Source organism: Pleurodeles waltl, chromosome 1_1 (assembly GCF_031143425.1).
Source record: "Pleurodeles waltl isolate 20211129_DDA chromosome 1_1, aPleWal1.hap1.20221129, whole genome shotgun sequence".
Classification (NCBI taxonomy): Eukaryota; Metazoa; Chordata; class Amphibia; order Caudata; family Salamandridae; genus Pleurodeles; species Pleurodeles waltl.
Genome location: NC_090436.1, coordinates 438,872,742 through 438,882,565, shown reverse-complemented (window position 1 = coordinate 438,882,565; position 9,824 = coordinate 438,872,742). Strand labels below are relative to the sequence as shown.

The window sequence follows — 9,824 nt, the reverse complement described above, 5'->3', positions numbered from 1 at the left end:
CCGCCGTCCAATTCAAAGATGTTCTTCCTAGCTACCTTCTTATCGACAAACGCAGATAGCAGTTTATCCCTGGACCCGTCTGAAACAGACTGTCAAAACCCTGGCAGTGAATAACTCATATAGTCAAACCTACTTCTCTACAACCAGGCACGACTGAACAGACTGAAAGCAAGAGAACTGATCCAGCAAAGGCTTCTGCGAACTTCCACAGCCAATCATCAATTCTGAATTTTATATGGCGTTTTCCGATTGGTTGCTGAATTCACATTGGTCCAATCCTAAACAATTTTAGACGTTGCGGTTTCCCCTACTCGAGAACGTCAGCCAGAATATTGTTAGCCGTGGGATTGGTTGTTGTGCCGCCCGGAAGTGCTAACATTTGAACAAACGACTGTAAAACATTTGCTCTGTTCAAATGACGCGAGGCTGAGTTCACGGACTGGGTAAGTAGGACAGGTGGTCTTGTGTTCCTTCTTCATTCACCACCTTGATTTTCACACAATCCATTCAGCTCGAAAACAAGTACTGCACCCGCGCCAATGTACAGTAGTTGTTTCTGCCAAGTCGTTCATCTCACATCCATGCATTCGTCCAGCACATAATCATGCATTTCAATGCACTCATATTCATTCGTCCGTCCACCATAATGATTGTATTCTTCAACTCTGCACACCCTGATACGCACATCAGCCCCGCCAATCAGTGCATTCATTCCTCCAAACATCCACACACATCTTTTAATTTTCTCATCATCTCCATGCTTTTATTTGCTACCTCACTTCAACCATCCCTCGAGGCAACACTACCCCCTTCGTCCAAGTATTCAGCATTACTCAGTCTAGTTAACCTCACCCGTGAACCCATCCTGTATGGGCCTACCTAGTTGGTAGCGACTGTATGTGTACTGACATTCATATTGTATGTGTTTATGTTGCGTTTGCTTGTTGTTGAATGCATAGACTTCTGTATATGTTGTTGCACCTGTTGGCCTTTGTGAACAGTTGTCTGTGTTCATTTGTGTGTGCAATATTTTCTGTGGGTATCGCTCAGTGTTTGTATGCTTTCTGTGTGTATTTGTCTCTATTCTGTGACTGTGCATATGCACTAAACAAAGGCCAGACCCACCCGTTTTTTTTAATGCGCTTTGCTGAAATTTAAAGTTTGGTCTTCTCAGTGTTCCTGTCTGTCCCAGAATATGTCTTTATGACGGTGTAGGGAGCTAGGTTCTGGTTGCTGTACTCCCCCGCCCCCCCCCCAACTCCACCCCTCCAACTTTTTGCCTGGTTTTGGGTGCAACTTCGACTGAAGTGCACTATGTTCCTGCTAACCAGGTCCCAAGTGCCAGTGTTTCTTCTCTAAAACAAAGACACCTGGGCACCTCATCCCCAAGTGACCAGGCCCTTCAGCTCCCTACAAGCCCCAAGTACCTAGGGCATGGGAACTGGCGAGGGCCTATCAGAGCTGCAGCACAACTTATACCACCCAGAAGGAACCAGCACCAAACTTATTGAGCCTGTAATTTCATGCTGGGTGACAAGGTGCTTCCCAAATTGAAAACACAACATGGCACACAGCCCGTGTGCCCTGTCCCGTCCGTACACACTGCTTGCAATATATGTAAGTCAGCCCTCTAGCAGGCCTTACAGCCGTAAGGTAGGGTGCATTAAAGTACATGTGAGGGCAGTGCCCCTGCTATGTCTGTCGATTCTCAGTAAGTGTACAGGAAAGACATTTTAAATGCATGTGCTGGACACTAGTCATTACGAGTTCCCCAGCTACTTGATGGCTTCTCTGAATCCTGGAATGTTTGGTATCACACATCTCACAATAAAAAAAAAACCCTGACTGACCCCAGTGATGGATTTCTAAAAAAATGTACACAGTGGGAATCTTAGAGGCCCCTCTGAAAACATACCAGCTACTAGTGTGTTTACTGAATGGTCCTGGCAAGTTCAGCCACCACAGACATGTTTCTGGACCCCCACGGTGAGACCATTACTCTTGAGGCCCAGAGACAAAAGCATGCACTGGGCAGAGGTGTTACCTCCTCTCCCACTCAGGATGGACATTATAGCCCCCTTTGTAATGTGACCCAGGTCTCTCCAGATGGTGGCGATGCCAACTCCCCTGTCCTGATCTCACTTCTGGCAGTAGCACAGGTGGGAAAAATCGGTGAATTAGGAGGAGTGCCCACTTCATGCCATTCCCATCCCTAAGGTGGACGAGCTGAAGTGGACACTACTTTTTAAATTCCTCCATCTTGTGTGGAAGGAATTAGGCCAGTAGGGTTTGGGTTTATGCCGGCCTCCCAAAATAATTGGTCATAAGGAGGGTGTAGTCACCCTAAAGGTGGGTAGCCAATTAGTTATCACCTGGCACTCCCTACAGCACTCCTAAATTTAGTATTTAGGTGGCACCCCTGAACTTTGGAATTCAGATTCCTGTCGACCTAAGAAGAGCCGGACAAAACAGAAGTCACCCAGCAGAGAAGACTGAAGACACCAAATGACTTGGTCCTAGCCCCACTGGCCTGTCGCAGTCTTCAAAGAAATCTGTGCCCAGAAGGCGACTGTCCTGCAGCCCAGCGACTTTCAAAGCCTTGGGAGGACTGCCTGCCTTCAATAAAGAACAAGAACTCCTGTGGACAACGGACCTGTCCAAATGAAACCTCTCCAAAGAAGCCTGCCTGAGGAACCACAAAACCGCCGCCTGGAACCACCTCTGCACTCAACTTTCCCGGCCCGGGACCAAGTGGCCCACCAGTCCAGTGAAGGTTCCCCAGTGCTTCTGACTCAGAGTTCATTGTCGGCTGACCCCTGCCGGACTCCACACCAACTCCTGCAGTGTAAATTTGAGGGCTCCCCTGACCGAGACCTGCCTGATCAGCTGTTTCAGATGCCAAAAGACACCCCTGCACCCCAAGCCCCTGGGGAGCTACACCGTTGGTGTTCCTACAATCCCTGGCATCTTAACATACCTGGGTAGCTTTGGGTTGACCTCTCCCGGCCCCCTGGCCAGAGCCTGCAGCCCGTTTCTGAAAGTTATCTCCTACTTTGACTGACACTGGGAGCCCAACGCTTTGTTGGAACTCTGCACCCAGATGCCCCTGTGCTGCTTAGGTAGTAAGTTTGGTGCTGCCTCCCCCCCCATTCCCTCCCCCCCCACACACACATTGTCCCTGCTTCAACTCCGGGAGTTCCAGCTCCACTCACCTGTAAGCAGCGCTGCAGCAGATACCCCCTGTCTCCATTAGATAGCCTTGGGCACCCAATGCTGTATTGGCACACTGCTCCCGGCTGCCCCTGCGCCACTGATGGTGTAGGTTTGGTGCTGCCTTGTGGCCCCGGCCAAGTTTCCTCAACCCCTCGAGACCAACCTCTGACACCGTCTGTACTTACCTGGGAGCAGCGCATCTTCAGGCTCCATTGACTAACATTGGGCACTGACTCTTACTTTGACCTTGGCACCCAGCCACTCCCATGCCGCTGTGGGTGCACACTTGGTACCAACCTGAACCTTGCCTGGTGCTAGCCTGAAACCCTGAAGAATGTGGTTGTAAGTTGTGTACTTCCATGAGAAACCGCATCCTTGTTTTCCTTCCATTGGCTAACATTGAAGACTCTGAAAATTGCACTGTTGATTTTTGAAACAGCAAAGTTTTTTTTAATTTAAAAACTGCTTACCTTATTACAAAATACTTTGGTTCAAAGCATAAATAAAAGCAACTGCTATTTTTAGGGTCGAGCGCGAGAGTGCATGCGCTAGGTCATGCGTCTTGCATCCAAGACACTCTTATGTTCAGTAAAGGGCTTGGAGCCCTCCTGTCGCTCACCATTTGTTGGTTTGCATGGCACTCTTCTTTACAGCCTTGTAATTTATCAAGGCATGTCTGGCATCATTTCCGTTCCTCTTTGTGTAACAGGGACTAAGCACTAATTAATTTAAACTTAATTAGTGCCCCCCCCGTCTGCTGCTTCCAACGTGATCGAGGTACTCATTTGTTCATTTTAACTTCCAAACAGAAGGCTTGCGACTGGCAAAAAGCATGCCCAGCAGGCAAACAAAATTGCAAAGTTTTTTTTTATTTTTTAAAGCTAACTTTCTTTTTATTTTTGTTGTTGTCTTTTCTAATTTCCACTCTGGTTTTCTTTTGTTTTTGCTCATGGGTGCTGTTGTGAAAAGATGGCAATTGACTTGTTCGAAATATGCTCAGATCTCAGATTTATTCTTTGAGTGTGTGTCTCATTCTTGCCTCTGTGAGTTCAACAAATGTTTAACACAACTCCTTAATAAGCCTAGCTGCTCACCCACATTACCACAAATAGAGCTTTAGACCTATCTATTTCTGCCTCTGCACATCTTTGGGGATCTATTTGACTCTGCACAGTGTACATCATTTTAGTTCACTATGTAGAAAGCCAGCTTCCTACAGATGGTCTCTGTGTGTCAAGACAAACTCAGCGTTTTAATTTTGCTTAGGATACCCGAACTGAGTATGTCAGGGCACAGCAGGGGCATGGGGGGGAAGGGGTGTGCTGGGGTGTGACATCCCTCTACCCCCAAATATATGCATTTTTGTCTTGGTATTTGGATCTGGGGGCCCTGAGTCATGTCTGCTATCTCTCTGTAGGTGTTTCTCGTCATGAGCCACCAATGAAAGACAAAACAGTGACTTTCGCTGTAAACAGGACCAAGACAGAGATACCCATCTGGTGTTTGAATTTTAAAATGTGAAACCCGATAACCTAGAATCCCTATTAGCTTCCTCCTTCTCCTAGTTGTTTTATGTTAGTATCCTAGGCCCATTTTCTATTTTACAGGGCCTCCTTTTTCTTTATTATCAAACAGGGGTACACTTTTTTAAATGCTTGAGTTCAGGATGTGTGTCGTACAAGCACCTCTTCGATTTGATACACTGGAATGTTGCTTCATCTGTAATGAGAATCTAAGCCACGTTTAGGGTTTACATGACTTTTTACTTGTCTTTTTTAGGGTCGGGCGCACAAAGTGCTCTGTCCCTGGTTTAATCTCTTTGTGGGCTTTTAACCACGCCCATGTTGGGTGGGGCGGAGCTTGCCTGGCTGCAAGATGGCCACATTAGTGGTGCTCCGCCGGCCACAATCAATCCGCCTTGCAATCTTGTGGCTACAAAGACATATGACCCGTATCGCATATACCTCTGCTGGTCACTCCATGCAGGGACTCGCCGAAATGGCAAACCGTCATTACTAAAGCACTTCTGGGGCTATGGAGGCTGGGGATGCCGCCACATATGGGGGCCTGGGAGCCGCCCGTGTGGCCTGGAATTAGTCTTGGATGGATCGGAGGCTGATGCGGTGCAGGGGGAGGCCCGGACCGGTGGGGCTCCTCGCCGCTAGACTGCAGTGAGCTCGCCAAAGATCCTGTAGACAGGCGGGGCGAGGATGGCCTAGTGACGGAGGTCCGCGAAAGATGAGGAGCGAGGAGGCGGAGCAGTGGTGATCCTGAAGGCGGCCTATGCGGCCTGGGGTGAGGCTGGAGCAGGCCGAGGACTGTTGCGGCGCGGGAGGAGAAACGGGAAGACGAGGCACTGCACGCTCAGTGCTGCGGGCTACAGAGGGCTGTCCCGAAATGGCTTGGCCCAACGCAGGAAGAAGTGCAGCCGGCCAACAACAGAGGACTGGCACGGGAAAAAAGTGAGGCAGCAAAGCTGGGGAGCATTGGAGGCAGCCTGCACTGCTTAAGACTGGGTAAGGCGGCCCCCAGCTGACGAGCAGATGCCCTTACAGGCACGACGCTGTGCGCTCCTTGCTGTGAGGTGGCAGAGAGCTTCAGTGGCCTAATATTGGCTGTGAGGGGCCCGGCGGAAGCGGGCACACGGTGAGATTGACATTGGAGCTTTGCTGTGTGGAGAAGTGCCTTGTGGCGACAGAGTAGGTGAGGGCTGACAAAGGTGCAGGCGTGACGGTGAGCTGTGCATTCTGTGGCCTGCCCTTTGTGGTGAACTGCTGGGGCCGCCCTCGTGGGAGTTGTTGGGGTCACAGATACCACAGGACAGAGGCTAAGGGTGCCCCTCATCAGTGCAGAGACATAGAGGCCTGTGACACGTATCCCATTATCCATCATCGCAGCAGGGGTGTCCTCCGGTGGCGCTTATTAGTACATCCTGTGAATCAGCCAAAGTGTGAACCATGGGCAAAACTGATAAAAATCAATCTAAATTGCACTTAGACCAGTGAAAACCACAGAAAATTGCTGGGGAGCGCGCGGCAGTGGATGCGCCTGAAAGAGAGGATGAGTCTCAGGCAGATACTAGCCACAATGCAGCAACGCTTGGCCCAAATAGATAGTAACATAGACTCTTTCTCCTTTAGAATGGACAGTATGATGGAGAGGCTGGACAAACATGTGGAACGGCTAGACCAGTCGAAGAGGCACATTTCTGACATAGAGGACGGCCAGTTAACTATGTCCTCTAGTCAGGCCAAGATGAATAAAGAACTGATGGGTCTACAGGCGAAAGTAGATGATTTAGAGGCCATATCCCGCAGGAATAATTTACGCATAGTGGGTGTAGTGGAATCCACTGATATTGACAGCATGGAAGGCTACATAGAACGCCTGCTCGTTCAGCTGCTGGTTCGTGACACGTTTTCCAGCCTATTTGTGGTCGAAAGAGCACATAATTTGCGCTGAAACCTATAATAGCCAAATTATTGAATTACAGAGACCGGGATGCTGCATTGGAACGAGCCTGAGAACTCAAAACCCTTCAACATGAAGGGATGACGATTTCGCTTTATTCAGACTGTACGCAACTAGTGCAAGTTGACAGTTTATCCCAAGGAAGCAACAGCTATGAGATCTACAACTGGAATACCGCATGTTGTACCCGGCTGGGTTGCGGGTGATGGTTGATGGCAAGCCACTCCTCTTCACAGACCATAAACTCCTTGCCCAAATCCTGAAGAAACGGGGGAGGGGATGGGGCGAGAAACAGCAGGCACCCCCATGAGATGGCTGTGACTAGAATATTTGTGGCTGCAGGTAGAAAGAGTAAGAGGGTGCCTGCGTGTGCTGGACAAGGGGGGCATGGGGCTGATAAGGCAACCGGGACAAATAACGGTAGGACTCTAAGTGTTTTAATAGTGCATTAACTTTAGGCAGTGGTAAAGCGTAGTACGACATAAAAGGTACGGAAGAGAGACTTACAGTGTATGACACGCAGTAACTAGATATTAGACCACCACAATAAGGTAGGTGGCTGGCACCAGAGGGATGATAAGCTCAGCTAGCGTGTGGAACACTTGTTGAATCAAGGGGGTGTCAATTTGTTTAATGGGTCGGTGGGGGGCGGGAGGTGTAATTGCCGACAGGTGAGTTGGGGGAATGCCTGTTGTAGGGAGGGGGTGGGGGGGACTCGCAGGGAATTTTCAGTTGCAAGGGTTGTCCTAGTAAAGAGATTGTAGACTCACACACACAACACAGCAGGTATCATGATCTTCACATCATGTAGCTAATGACAAAATACACTTCAGAACCAGACACTGACAAGGGTTCGGACATAGTGAGAATGGTCACATGTAACGTTAGAGGGTTAAATGATGCCAGAAAGGTGAGAAAGGTAGCGCCATGCTTACTCATAGGAGGATGCAGGGACAGATTCTAGCTGCAGGGTTCACGTCCCATTCCAGGGGGGGTACTGATATGGGCATCAAAGCACTCCCGTTTCTGCCTCCGGGAGATTGAAACGGACCCCAACGGTAGGTACATAGTGGCGAGCTGCAGTAAAGGGGACCTCACGTTTCTCCTGATTGGGATTTATGGCCCCAATTTTGATAACCCCCAATTTTACTATGATTTGGCATGGTGGTCGCCTGGGGGGACTTCTGCAGATATGGGGAGGTGATTTCAATTGTACCTGAGACCTTCTACTTGACAGATCGGAGGCGCACATACGAAACCGGCCTCTGCAGCCAAGGTGGTGAACAAAGTGGTGGCAGAGTTGGGATTGGTGGATATATGGCAATACAGACACCCTACTAGGGGGGTGGTAACTCATTACTCGACAGTACCTGATTTACATACACAAATTGACCTGATATTGGTGGATCCCTGGCCTAGAACATACTCAGATCATTCACCAGTCCCGCTAGAGAACTTTGGGTCCAAGAACGATCCCCCCGTTTACATGGGGATTTCCTCCATACTCGTTATTGGACTCAGCATTTCACGAAGAGTTAGCTACTGCAATTAAAGACTGTAGGAAGTTGGCTCTGTATACACTATCTCAAAGTAAGAGATAGTGTGCACAGCGTCTAAGAGTTCCCCTTAGAGGTAAGATAGTGGCAAAATTAGATAATTCTAATGCTCTATTTTGTGGTAGTGTGGTCGAGCAGTAGGCTTTTCAGAGGGTAATGTTAAGCATTTGTTGTACACACACACAGGCAATAAATGAGGGCCACACACTCAAAGACATAATTCCAGGCCAATAGTTTTTTATATATAGAAAACTATATTTTCTTATTTTATTTTAGAACCACAAGATTCAAGATTTGAAGTAAATACATAAAATGCAAGGTACTCCACACAGGTAAGTAAGGAACTTTGAACTAGAGCAGTAACATACACAATTTTAGTTAAAATGGCAATAAGCTATTTTAAAAGTGGACGGTGCAAAAATCAACAGTTCCTGGGGGAGGTAAGTATTGGTTAGTTTTTCAGGTAAGTAAGGCACTTACAAGTTCAAGTTCCTGGGCATAGGCAGTCCACTGTTGGGGGTTCAAGGCAACCCCAAAGTCACTGCACCAGCAACACAGGGTCGGTCAGGTGCAGAGGTCAAAGGAGGGCCCAAAACACATAGGCGTCTATGAAGAACAGGGGTGCTCCGGTTCCAGTTTGCCAACAGGTAAGTATCTGTGTCTTCGGAGGGCAGACCAGGGGGATTTTGTAGAGCACTGGGAGGGACACAAGTAGACACACAAAACACACCCTCAGCGGCACCGGGGCGGCCGGGTGCAGTGTGCAAAGCAGGCGTCGGGTTTTCAATAGGAATCAATGGGGGGACCCAGGGTCACTCTAGCGGTGCAAGCAGGGCACAGGGGGGCTTCTCGGGCCAGCCACTGACTGGGCTAGGCAGAGAGTCACCTGGTGGTCACTCCTGCACTGGAGTTCGGTTCCTTCTGGTCCTGGGGGCTGCGGGTGCAGTGCTTGGTCCAGGCGTTGGTTCTTTGTTCCAGGCAGTCGCGATCAGGGGGAGCCTCTGGATCCTTTCTGCATGCGTCGCTGTAGGGGTCCAGGGGGGTCGTCTCAGGTTACTCACGAGGTCGCAGTCGGCTGGGAGTCCTCCCTGTAGTGTTGGTTCTCTGGAGCTCGAGCCGGGGGCGTCTGGTGCAGAGGGTGAAGTCTCATGCTTCCGCCGGGAAGAGTGAAGTCTTCAAAAGTTGCAAGAAAGTTGCAAAGTTGTTGCTGTTTTTGAACAGTGCCGCTGTTCACAGGAGTTTCTTGGTCCTTTGGGTTCAGGGCAGTCCTCTGAGGCTTCAGAGGTCGCTGATCTCTGTTGGATGTGTCTCTGTGCAGGTTCTTTGAGTCTGGAGACAGGCCGGTAGGGCTGGGGCCAAAGCAGTTGTCGTCTCCGTCATCTCTGCAGGGATTTTGGGTCAGCAGTCCTCCTTCTTGGTGTAGGTTGCAGGAATCTTATTTCCTGGGATCTGGGTCGCCCCCAAGTACTAGATTTAGGGGTGTGTTTAAGTCAGGAGGGCTGTAGCCAATGGCTACTATCCTGGAGGGTGGCTACACCCTCTTTGTGCCTCCTCCCTGAGGGGATGGGGGCACACCCCTAATCC

The 9,824-nt window shown here is 49.4% G+C and overlaps 1 protein-coding gene across 1 annotated transcript in view; it reads left to right on the top strand.

Moving 5' to 3' along the window:
* Positions 1-324: 324 nt before the first annotated feature.
* GTF2H2C (GTF2H2 family member C) overlaps positions 325-9,824 on the top strand; it is a 229,619-nt gene continuing 220,119 nt past the window's right edge. The window contains exon 1 of the mRNA XM_069224368.1: positions 325-443. The gene's annotated coding sequence lies outside the window, so the exon portion shown is untranslated. The remainder of the gene's footprint in view (positions 444-9,824) is intronic.